This window comes from Phalangium opilio, unplaced genomic scaffold (assembly GCF_054372755.1).
Source record: "Phalangium opilio isolate 3A_F unplaced genomic scaffold, DU_Popi_V2 ptg000070l_1, whole genome shotgun sequence".
In the NCBI taxonomy this organism is placed as follows: domain Eukaryota; kingdom Metazoa; phylum Arthropoda; class Arachnida; order Opiliones; family Phalangiidae; genus Phalangium; species Phalangium opilio.
Window position 1 is genome coordinate 9,378,501 of NW_028324182.1, and position 12,698 is coordinate 9,391,198.

The window sequence follows — 12,698 nt, forward strand, 5'->3', positions numbered from 1 at the left end:
AAAAATTATTCAACTATTCTTGATTTTAAGTACAACAAGGGAAATAATGGGAAATTTAAACGGCAAAGGATTTTTAAAATGGGTAACATAGGAAACGAGTTAACCAGATAGTCTCTTAACCTTGGTCGCATCTTTAACGAATGAATATCCACGGGTTAGGCAGTGCACGAAAAATTTTGGACATTGGCTGTGCATGTCCTAGGGTTCTGTAATGGCTCTTCCCGCTGGCTCCATTCTTCCACTAATGTCCGTAATGAACGCTCTGACTCGCCTGGGTTCTTAACCCTCTTCCATGGGCATGGCATTCGTCCCCAATCGAGTTAAGAAAATGGGAAAGCGGGTGGGTTCGCCCCAGGGCCCATTAAAATGGCAGTGTAGAGTAGTTACAGTTCTGTGTATGGCAACGTCATACCCCTCTATCCCTTACCTTACTATAAACCCCCCTACGAGTATCCACTGTTATAAAGGCGACCCCCAAAAGAAGGGATACACCTCCCTTTCTATCCCTTTCTATACCAATATTACTCCGTAGCTTTCTAAAAGTTTTGGGGCCACGATATGAGACGCTGAATATTTGAAAACCTTTCCCACTAACTCGAGCTTTAATTTTTTTTCGCTCTCTTTCTCTTTTAAAACTAGCGAGAAATAAAGTGTTCCTTCCACCTTTTTTTTTTTCTTAAAAGATTGGGTTGGGCAGCAAGCATTAAGCTCTCTTCTTATTACTTCGTCCGTGTGTAGTTTTAGTCTAAGAAAACTTGTACTAAACTTTAGGACCATTCATTTATTTTAATATTTTTATATTGCCCTAGTCCTTTAACTTTTAAGTGCACGAAAATTTGTAACTCCCAAGAAAATTACTCTTTTTCAAAAGTAAATACTTTACTAGAATCTATCCCTTAGAAAGGGTAAGTTACTTCCACAGCCGTTTGCGAATTTTTTTTCTTTATTTCAGTTTCTGTACTCTAGTTTTATAAAAATTCTATCCCTTATCAATTATTTTTGAAGAAATTCAGGTTTTTAAAGGGAGTATCAGCTATAGATAGAGCCCCTTGAAAGTGTGATGACGTAAGTTACAAACTGTCACCTGTTTCTGTCTATTGATTCCAAAGACCAGACCAACTCTCAGTTCTTTGGCATAAGCGAAGGAATCTTTCAAGGGGCTCTTTCTAATGCCGATAGTCACTTTAAGCAGCTTAAATGCCATGGCGACATTGTAAGGTGTATCATTTTACCACCCCTCAACCATGGGTCGCGAGATTTTTCAAGATTGATGAGGATATAACCCCATTTCTGTGGGGATTTATGGGGTTTATCGCTCACCTCCTGTTGTGTTAAGATTTCCCCGGCTTTATTATAACCGCATCTGGGATCAAAAATTATATGAAATATATCCACCTCAATCATTTTTAGGTTCAGTTATATAAAAAAATCTTTAATTTTGAATTCTTCATCGGGTGGTTTTTTGGGGCAAACTAAATCACTAAAAGATAATGATAACGTCAAGAATATCGTGACAAAGAATTCAGTAAAACGCTTAGCTCATGACCATTGTTCTAAAATTCATATAATTTGGATTGGAAAAGAGCGTATTGCGTCTGGAGAATTAACCTAGATTATTCGTAGCTTCATGGCTATATATATCTAAAAATTCTAATCAATACACGCACTGTATTTTAACTAAAGGATAATAAGGGTATTTGAACGTCAAATTCTAGATTATTCTTAAGCCTAAAATTCTAGAATATAAAGTATTATTTTATTTAAAGAACTTCATTTTTATAACTATATGATAAAATCGAAATTTTCCATTCGTTGCTCGTTTCAAGTCAAAAATACATATATTTTTTTTCTATCTGAATTTTGGATTTAGAAGATAAAGTCTGAGGAATTCGAAATACATCGTGTGGAAGAGATTCAATTAACATTTAAGTATATATTGTGGTTAAATAGCAAAGCTGCTAACGGAAGAAATCACTAAACTCAATTTCAGAGCTAAATGAAACTGAGCGGTTATTAAAAATTTTAATCGTAGTTATTAACTTTTATTACTGAGATATATCAAATTGTAGACGCAGTTTCATAGCTCTGTAGTTTAGTATAGCATTTTTTTCGTTAGCAGTCTTTCGATACTCAGAAAATATTGTGTTGGTTCGATCTTTCCCACGCTGTATATTGCGCAAGTTCTCTCTCTAATAAAAGTCTACTAGGTAGTATACAAGACAGAAACATACATAAATTTACATAGTAATTCAAAATTTATACGAAACTTCTCGACGTTACAATTTTAAGTAACGTATATACGCCAGTTAGTACATATTTCCGTATGTTTTAACCCTATTTAATCTCTGGAAGTAGTAGAAAAAATCTGATCTTCATTTCTGCATTCAAATTTGTTTTCATATTTTTGAGGAGAATAAATGCGAGCGAAGAATATTTTTTTGTTGACTGTGAAAAAGTTAAAAATGAAAAATCCACGTTTTAAGTTTCGTTTCATTTTTGTACCATTTTGACTGGAGAATTGTTTTATTTACGAGCTGAATCTAGGGATACATCATTTCTCTCTGTAACTTATGTCTTTTTCGCCTCTCGCTTCACGCTGTTCGCTTTTAGCAAAGGCAATGTTTATACCTTCCTGTTTCGCTTGGGATTATTTGTTTGGAGCCTCTAGTATTATTTTCCCTGATACAGCGAGAGAACGAGAGAGTGAGTGAGAGAGAGAGGAGTAAAAGGGAGTGGTAGCAGTCAGGGTTTCTAGGTCATTTTTGAAGCGAAGGGAGAAAGTCGTAATGACAGGGGCGTCGCTCATTTCGCCCGTTTGGGCTGGCGACTAGAAAATAATCATTTCCTCGTCGGCGAGGTCCTGATATATCCCGAATGACACTCCTTTCCAGCTTGATTAGAAGTATATTAAGACCGACGTTAATTTACCCATTCTCGTATCTAGAGGTGCCGTAATAAACCTTTCTAACTTCGGTTTAATCCACTCCTACACAACGATTGTTTGGAGAAGCGGTGGACTTTTAGTCTCTCGAGCCTAGACCTAAAGCTTTCTCGGACGCGTCGCGTCGTTAGTGTCATCCAACGCTAAGGTGCCACAAAGTTTTTTGTCTTGGTGTATGCCTTCTCTTGGAAGGAAGCTGTAGTCACTACTTAGGAAAAGTAAAAACTGACCCGATAACTGCTAGCTGTACGTTGCGATATACTAAAGTATTTCAAGACATTGAGTCTTTTAAACTAAGTGGCTAGTTGACTCAAAAGGTTTTTAGTTATATACCATCATGTCCACTTTTTTTCAAAAACAGCTGAAACTTTCTATAAGTGGCAACTCTATACCTTTGACGGTTTCAGGCTTTAAGGAAAGATAAATTGTCAACAATGTAAATTTCCGTTGGTATTTTCGTGACCCTAGTAAGGAAAAAAATATAAATTCAAGTATTTTGAAATGTTTTCTAGTTGTTTATACCGCATAAATCAGGCTTGACATTACGATATTTCATTTACTTATTTTAATCAACAATTTCGCAAAAACGAAAACAAAAAATATCCAGTCTATGACAGCATTTTAAACTGTTTTGAATTGAAGCTTTCTTCCTTTCATATAGCAGACAGATTGATTTCTACTTTATGTCTAGATCTCTTTTCTGAAAGCTAAGCCTACCCATCTCCGTCTTTAAGAAGTGAAAAAAAATTTCAAATAGCTATTCTGCAACACCCCATATAGTTTTTTTATACTACCATAGACTATTTGCAAAGAAATGACAAAACGAGATGCTGCAGCCTTTTTAGAAAAGAGTTCATTTCGCAGAGAGAGAGAGAAAGAGAGAGAGGAGGGGTGATGATGGAGATGGGATTGTAAGAAAGAAGAGCGAGAGGAGAACTTAGAGCGTCTCTAGAACTCATAGGAGATTAAATGGGCCCCGAAACGCGGCAGTATCTTTTCCTTTTCGCTGCTGCAAAAACCTTTATAAAGGCATTGTGTAAAATAGATACCCTAGATGGCCCGGTACCCATCCTTCCTATATGCTCTTCCGTATAGATTTCTCTCTACACTCTTTATGGCAAGTGAGGGGGCGCGAATATGGTCTTTTCAAGAAAAAAAGAGTTAGAAAAATCCCGTTTCAAAATGTTTGCAAGAAGCTCCATTCTCCAAAAGCAAGAATTTTCGTAGATTTTCCCCAGAATTTTGACGCTTGCACCTTTAAAAATTGTTATTAAATTCCATTTTGATAATAATCATAATTACAGTGAATTGAAAAAATATTGATCATTGATTATTTTAGATTTTATAGGCTATTAATAAATAATCTGTTTAACTATTTTCACTTGGAACGGGCTGCGAAACTATGCAATTCAATAAATTAAAAGCATCAGTTAGTTACGCCCGGGAGAAATTAAGTTAATTCACACTACATTTAAAGGTTTAAATCCTTCACGTTTAGGTAGTTCTTTTAGACATCTGACCTATTTAACAGCACGAAACTAATATTTTTGGGAAAGCTTTTTGTTAATGACTTTTTGGAAAGAGGTACGAGTGCGAGTGCTTCTCTTTATATGAAAGGTTGGTTTACCGTAAAATTATAATTATTATTTTGTTGGACACTGGAGATTACGGATATGAGCAGTCCGGAAAACGCTAAGGAAATTGACTAGGAAATAACGTAACATCCTCGAGCGACGCCACGCGTTTTAGGGCGTTTTTATTTTCGCTTTTACGGACGAGCCCAAAGGTTTACGGCTACGATTTTTAAATAAAAGGCGGCCAACGTACTATATAACTATACCTTTAACCTAATCGATTTATACTTCGAGTTTTACTGTAAAGGTAAAACATTTTACGATGATCAAAATTTTACCGACCGTCGTAAAACTTGTTTTTTTAAAAAAAATTCCTTCCTTTTCCCGCTTTCTTTTTCCTTCTCTTCTGAATCGCTTTTTTTTCCTCCGGAACGTTTTCACTCTTTTTTCTTAGAAGTAGAAAAATCCAGGAGGAGAGAAAGGAAAGGATAGCGGGATCTTTTGTGAAACCACCGGCGACAAGTTCTTTCTCCGAAAAAAAGGGCCAGCAAGGGATGGAGCTTAGAAGGAGGAAGAGGGCTATCTTAGCCGCTCATCTTTCAAAGAAATCCGGATCTGCCAGTAGAAGGAACAGAAGGGGAGGGGAAATAGTGGTCTCTCCCATCTCGCCAGCCATCCTCTGGCCGATCATATTTTGATAAACGCGTTCCGCCCTTTCAATTCGGGCCTCTCTAACAGTCTTTTTCTTCTCGGTTGGCCATTATCAATCTTCCCTTGTAGCCGTAGAGTTAACTGTTCGGACCGCCCCTGCTCCAATTAAAAAAAAAGGAGACCAAGAAACAAAATTTCGACAAGACTGACCCCTTATTTCTCTTCCCCAAACAGTCTCCGTTGAGAGCTTGGACTTAGAGATCCGGACAACCGAGGGTATCCCTAAACAAAAGAATTATTGGCTAGAAACGTGGGGAACTAATAATGGAAAAGGTACATCAAGCTCGAAGTTACTTGTAATTACATTGCTTCGATAAAAAATTCTTGATTTTTTTTCATCCAAATTATCAAACCTGGAATATTGAAATATTCGTTGTACTTTTTCCTACCACTCTAGTGAGATTTCAAAACTACAATTTCGGTTTAAGCTACTTCTATCTAGTATTGGAGTAATTTTAGTGAAAAAATGTTGGGTTGTTGCCACACTCAGTCTTTGTTGGCAAGCAATCTATGAGCGGCAATTGTCATTCCATACTCGCTTCCGGTTTTCAGAGCCTGGTTCTTCCTCTCTCTCCCTTTTCAATTATCAGTATTGAAGGGGAAGCTGCTTTGATATTATACGCTTTTCTAGGGAAAGGGTGTTAAAACTGTCAAAATCATCACTTTTTTGTCTTCTGGGGAAAGAAAAGATTCCTCGTATGTAGGGAAAGAAATATTTCTAGCCAAGGCCTAAGGGGTCAAATTCCTTCAAAATCTAAAGCGGATTGCCTTTCTGTCACTTGACTCTTTTATTATTTCTGGTAGACTCGCATTATCATCGTAATCACGATATTCCTGGATTAGGAGAAAGTCAGAGAAAGGTGAAATAATTCAACTATATATAATCAGCTAGTGATAAGAAAGGGTTAAAGGTCAGAGTTCAGATAAATATAAAACCAGCACGTTAAAGTACTGAGCAGACTGATAAAAATTGACGATATTAGCACAGAATTTCAAGTAATAAAATTTTTGTTTAGTATTTTTGGTTTAGTTACGAAATACCGAATTAGGTCTAAAATAGAGGAAAACAGGTTTCGATCGCGCTAAATAAACATGTCGTGTCCGGTTGTAATTAGGGATAGATATTAGGCTTAGTAGGTCCTTGTTTATCGATTTTGATATGTACAGTGAAGTTCGATCGAGTAGAGAAGACTGGGGTTTCGAGATGGTATCTGAAGGTGATAGTCAGTGCGCGATTCAGTCTGTCAACAAGTAGACCTATACCCGCTTTCCAATCAATATTCATAGAATGATAGCTCGAGGTGTCGAAATATCAACGTCTCCACACGCCTGGCCCTCGCTTGTCACGCGCTGAATGACGTAATAAAAACAATAATAATAATAATGATACGCGAAATGGGCGGCATGGTTTATTTTGATTCTCCAATATATTTTTGAATAATTTATTGATTTTTTTTCTTCTTTTTTTCGAAGTATGAAACGATTATTTTATGGGATGCCACCATTACTGTTAAGAAAGGAAAGCCAGCCACCAGGCTGAAACTATAATGTAATTTCACCATAGCCCCTGTAGAAGTGTTTCAACCACTGCACATTTAAGTTCTTAAAACAGCATACTTACAGGGGCAATGTATCTCATCGCTTTAGTAATACGAGAAATATTAAGTCGTTATTATATTGTTTAATATTATTTGAAATGAACTTATAAACGAGTTTTATTTTAATCCCCTGATATTATTTGATATTTGTCGAAGTTCTCAACTCCAATCACCCGTAACTTTACAAGATTAGAGTTTAAAATTTAATTAAATTTATCGAAATGAACAAAATATTTATAGAGCCACAATAAGGTTCAAATTAAAGCTGGATTGAAGAATACAAGGACGAATTTGGTTTAGTTTTCTATGAAGGCGAGAAAAGTCGGGCAAGTTGTTATTACGCGTCAATTGCACTCGCTCTTTCTCCTCGTTCTTTTCTATTCAAACTTATAGTCTGCTAGCTAGCTCTTTTGTTAAGAAAAGCCATTTTTCTTACCTTAATGGCGAGGTACGTGGTACAAAATAGAGTCCAGCTCTAGGCCAAACTTGATTATTTTTCGTTATATATTTTCTTTTTTTATTTATTTTTCTCGCTCGAACCCCTTTTAGGAACCGAGGTTGGTTTATTATCAAAGAGGTCTAAAAAAACACCCTTGGTTTTTCTTAAAAGAGAGCCTTTGTTAGCAATTCCTTGGGTTCCTAAACTGAAAGATGTAGTCGATAAAATTCGCCCCCAGGAGGATCGTAATATTATTCTTAACTCGCGATAAATTGGGTCAAGAATATAATCTCTTTTAAAGCCGGTGTTGTAATTAAATGGGTGCTGGAAATCAACAAGAAAAAAGTCCGGAAAGACTGGAGGTAGTAGCTAAGTTCCCCTAAATGTTTATAGGGTTTAGCTTGGCGCTCTAGACGAGAGCGTTGTAATAAATTAATGACTTTTAAAGTAAGTCTCTCTCTATTACGGGACCGAGGTTTTAATAATTTAACGGTACGCTTGAAGTTGGAGAATTACAGGGAATAATATTAAAATAGAAGTAGATTAACTCGACGTTATATAAAATAAAAGGGATCTTATTTTAAAATATTCAAATGCGGAAGTACGTTTAAATTAAATAAATCTCAGTGTTAATATAGTTTTTGCAAATAAAATGGAGAGCAGACAGCTTGTAGATGGCTCCTTTCGTTTCTAGACACCTTAAATAGCACCGAGCGTTCCCTTCAAGATTTTCCGAGAATCTCAAGCGCGTAATATCTGCCGCTAGACCTTAATTTAATTTTTTTTATTTTTCTTGTACGCTCTGGGTTTAAAAGGGGATTTTCTAATAGCCTAAATTGCAGTTTTAACTTTTGACAGTTTTAAGACAAGCTTTATTTTTATTTCCTTCGTCATCTTGGGATGGAATTTAGGCGGGACTTTTTTTAACTTTTTAAACTATGACCCCGTAACGTATACGAAACGCTAGGATTGTAAAAGTCAACCAGTTATATTCGTTATACAGTTAAATTCCTTAACCTTTGAGAATTCTTACTTTTCCTCAACTGAGAGGGTATTATTGCATTGGTGTAAAAGGTTTCAGCGAGTGATAATGTTTATTTTGGTGAAGTAACGTAGTCCTGATGCTCGATTTTGAATTTATCGCTAGTGACTTCTCATAAACGTAACATTATCGCCATGTAAAGTGTCGTGGGAGGAAGGAATAAAGTTTCCCTCGATAAATAGTCCCTTTCCCCGGTCGCTTAAGCGCGAATTATCCAATTCATTTAATCGCGGAATGTCTTCAATTAGAAGTATTTACGACTTTTCGTTTTCGCTTCCTTTACCAAGAAAATACTTTTCTTGGAGCGGATTTGTCGAGTTTACGAGGCAAAATTAAAAGCCGCAACTACGCGTGTTGGAATAGCTTATTCGACATGGATCCCCGGCCCTCGTACATTTTCTACACGCTTGAAAAGCCAAGAATTCTCTTAAGTTTACCCCGAATATTGAACCGCTTTTTTTACCTCCAACTGGAAAATAAAACGCAAACGTAGGTAAATACTGTTTAGCTGTATTGTGTTAGGTGATATTTAGTTGATTCATGGACGTTGGACATTATAGAAGAGGATCTATCGATTAAGGAAGCGTAGGGACGGAAGCCTTACCGTTTTTTATTACGTATAGTATGTCCCGAACCCTATCATTTTAGCAAGGGAATCGCCTTGCAGCTAAAAGGGCGTTCACTGTTTTCGGACACGCGGTTCCCTCGCCGGCCTATAATTAAGCTCGCCCCTACCACCCCTTGCACCGTATCGTTTGGATCGCGATGAACACTAAGGTATATGGAAAAAATATCGGCGCTTTATATTTTGCCCATTCCATCGGGATTATATCCCTTAGGCATAAAAAAGAAAAATGAAATAATTTCGTTAATTCGTTTTTTGGAAGCTCGAATTTCGATCCTAGGTAAGGGAATGGCGTAACGCGGCAATAACAAAATAGGATTACCTATTTCATATATTAAAAAAAATCCCCTTTGTATCAATGATAGCTTCTCTTTCGGCAGAACGCGTGTATATACCCAGGTCGCGACAATATATTCCTGTTGAAAAATTTACAAACCCAAAGTTAGCATAGATGAAAATCCAACTTCAAATAAGCCTTGTGGAAATAACCTTCTTACGAATAATTTTCGCGACTAAAGAGCCGTAGCTCAACAACCTCGTTAATTTATTAATAGTTTAATAAAAGAAAATGATTAAAGTAACTCGATTTATTTGAAGAATCTTAAATGCTTTAGCTCATAATCATTACGGCATCTTTTGTCTTATAAGTTACTTTGTTAACGAAGCGGAGAACAAGAAGACTTTCTCTCTTCATCTTTTCTCGCTCTTTTGGAATATTACCTAAAGACAAATGGCTATCTTTTGTTAATCACCAGAGTATGAAAAGACTTTTGGCTAAAGATAGTTTTGGCGGCCCCGACCGAATTTATCTAAGCCCGCCTATAATAAAAGGTTATTTTCGTTTAATAAGTTTCCTTTCTCCCTATCTTGATTAAAACGGAAGCCATCCACGCGAAGATGAGATGATCTACGAGGGTTCGCGTGTGATATACGAAACCCGAATAAAGATTGCTTATATTGAGAAAGTATAGCGTGGGCAAGATGTAGGACATAGAGTTATCTAATATTGCTTCGATCTAATATGTTGCTGGGGTTAGCGTGACTCTATTCCGCATTCACACTTAGCTAACAAGTGAATGCAGCCCATAGCATTTCAGACATTTCAAAACGCGCGTAAAAGTTCTTAAACCGTAGTTGGAAGAATTCGCGAGGGAATTCTAGTCTATTTACTAAACTAAAGAAAGTGATTCCGTTTAAACTGCTTTATACGGTTGTTTTCTCTTTATTCTCTTTCAGGCATGGTGGTTCGAACGTGTAACTCCCAAAACCTCTTCGGGTATAGAAGGAAGGGAAGAGTCGAGGCGACTCTTGTTCTAGGGAAAGTTTTCATCGGAGCACTTTACACGCATTAGTCCGTTAATGAATGGACGCGCGGGATTTTCCGAAGTTGATCATTTTGCCGAAGAGTAGGAATGCTGGGTAAAATGCGGGACCCCTCCCGACGTTTTATACGGCGATGGGGGCCCCTTCCTTCGAAAACTTAAAGGAGTCTTACAGTGGAGGAGGTTCCTCTAATCCCTTTCGATTATACGGTACGGCTGTTTGAGAAGCCAGCCGGCTCACTTAAACTTGTTCATCCATGGCTAAACGGCCCCGCGAATCGTCTCTTCCTCGTACGTGGTGGGCTAAAGTCAGTCGGAATTTCCGAGAGATAGGGGCAGTCCAGAGTACGAACATTGCCTAGAAATATCCCGATAAACCCTTAGTCTGGAATCTGCTCTCTAGATTCACCCTCTCAGCGACTGTTAAGACGTACGACTGGTTTTTAGTATCTTCCTCTATGAGTTTCGAGTTGAGGGATTAGTCACTCACTATATCGTGCCCAACCCAATAGATTCCGAGGCTTCCGTTAAAGACTTTACGGCTAGTTTTCAGCGAGTAGAATCTCACCAACGAATGGGGGATTCAAATATTTTGATTAACCAAGCGAGAATATCGTTCATAATCCTATGAGGTATGCCCAAGTCGAAAGTGCGTCGGACCTCTCGGCGCTATAGTTTCCGTCGTTTCATGACGTCACGCTTAAATGTATCCTTCCTCGAAGGGTTTTTCCACGAGCACCAATTCAGAATCATTCCCTCTCCTTTCTTCCTGGACCCTTTCGAACTCCGTTGGCAGTCACGTCTTACCACGGCAATACCATACTGAGTAATTTGAACGCTATTGAAGTAGGCCACGTCTCAGCCCTACAATTTTATCAAAATTGTCTGTATTTCTTCTTCCGTACAAGGGGTTTTATAACCCCTCGACCGAGGAGGCGATCTCCTTCTCCCCTCACTCTTAAGAACCAAGAAGAGCTCTGGAATTATACGAGAAGAGGACGTATTAGGGGAAAGAGAGAGACTGTAGTCTAATAATTCTCTTGGCAATTTCGCCTTAGAAACAAGGAAGGGGCCTTTCCTATTCTTCTTTTCCCGCTTCCACTTTGCCCATTCGCCCGCCTGCCCGCTCTCTTAATTGGTTTTTGCTCTCATGTTCCGGCATGATGGTCAACCCATTAACGTTGGTTATCGTTCATTCCAGTCCAGGGCTCTATATAGGGGCCTAGGCTCTCTAGACGGAGACCAGATTAAACGCTTTAAAACAAGCTGTTCTACGCGGGCACTTAGACCCGCGACGGGGCCCATATTCCCGTCTAAGCGTACCGTAGAACTCCCTCACTTTAAACATAAAGAATTTGCTGAAATCACCCAAGAATCTTGCAAAAGCCAACTGAAAAATAGCGCATTTATCTAACCTTCAAGAAGGGTTGTGTCAGCTTTAGCAGTGTCTGGCACTAATCCCTGAATATATTCTTGATGGAAAGAAACAGATTCAGGACAGGTTGTAGGCTTCACTTTTATATTACATTTTACTCTAATTTGTTCCCCAAATTTTAGTATTAACGTCATTTTCTCTCCACGCTTACGTCCTTATATGCAAAAGAGCTTAGATTTTTCATTTTGTTAAAAGCGCGCGAAATTGTTTAAACATGCAGCGAGGCACCGTTTCCATCCTCGAAATTCCAATTCAATTTCTCTCATCTTTTAATGTCATACATAGTATTTGTTTAACGTATAGAATGCTTTGCTAAGCCTTGTTTACCTTCCTTCATCGCTGTTAAAATTATTAGTATCGTCGACTGTTTCTCTAGAGCCGGTGACCTTCTGTACCGTTTTTAACAGGTTATATGCTTTATAACTAATTTTAACGTTATATACGGTAAACACCAAATAGCGACATACAATTTTTATTATACTCGGTAGCGGCTCGAGTACCAAACGTAAATCACCCTGTAGTTATCAAAGGCTTCATTCTTGGTAGGGAAACTAACTAGCTTATTCCTCGATGCGAGGAGTGTGTAAGTAAGATTTCCGACTTCTGTTTAATCTACTTTAAAAACTCATTTCGTACACATATATTCCTTTTATCGGTATGGTCTAGACCGAATGTTGATGTCGCGAGCTGTGTGAAGAACCGTTGCTCCCAACCTTTAATCAAGAAAGAGCGTCGCTTTGAATTTGTACATCTTCGTAGCCGAGGGCTATAGGAGGTGCGGGAGGGAAAACCTCGGTCCGTTTCGCTAATTAGCGTTATGTTGATCTCTACTCTTCCCTTAATTCGTATTTTATTAATTAAATTTTCAAGCCGCGCTCTCCGCGATTTTCCTCGTCTCGTTTCAAAGTTCTCCTCATCGTGAGTCGAGTCTATTCTCCCGCTGACTTTCGCCGACTTCTAAATACGAGATATTCACTCTGTCTCATCTCCGAGCCTTTTATATCAATAACA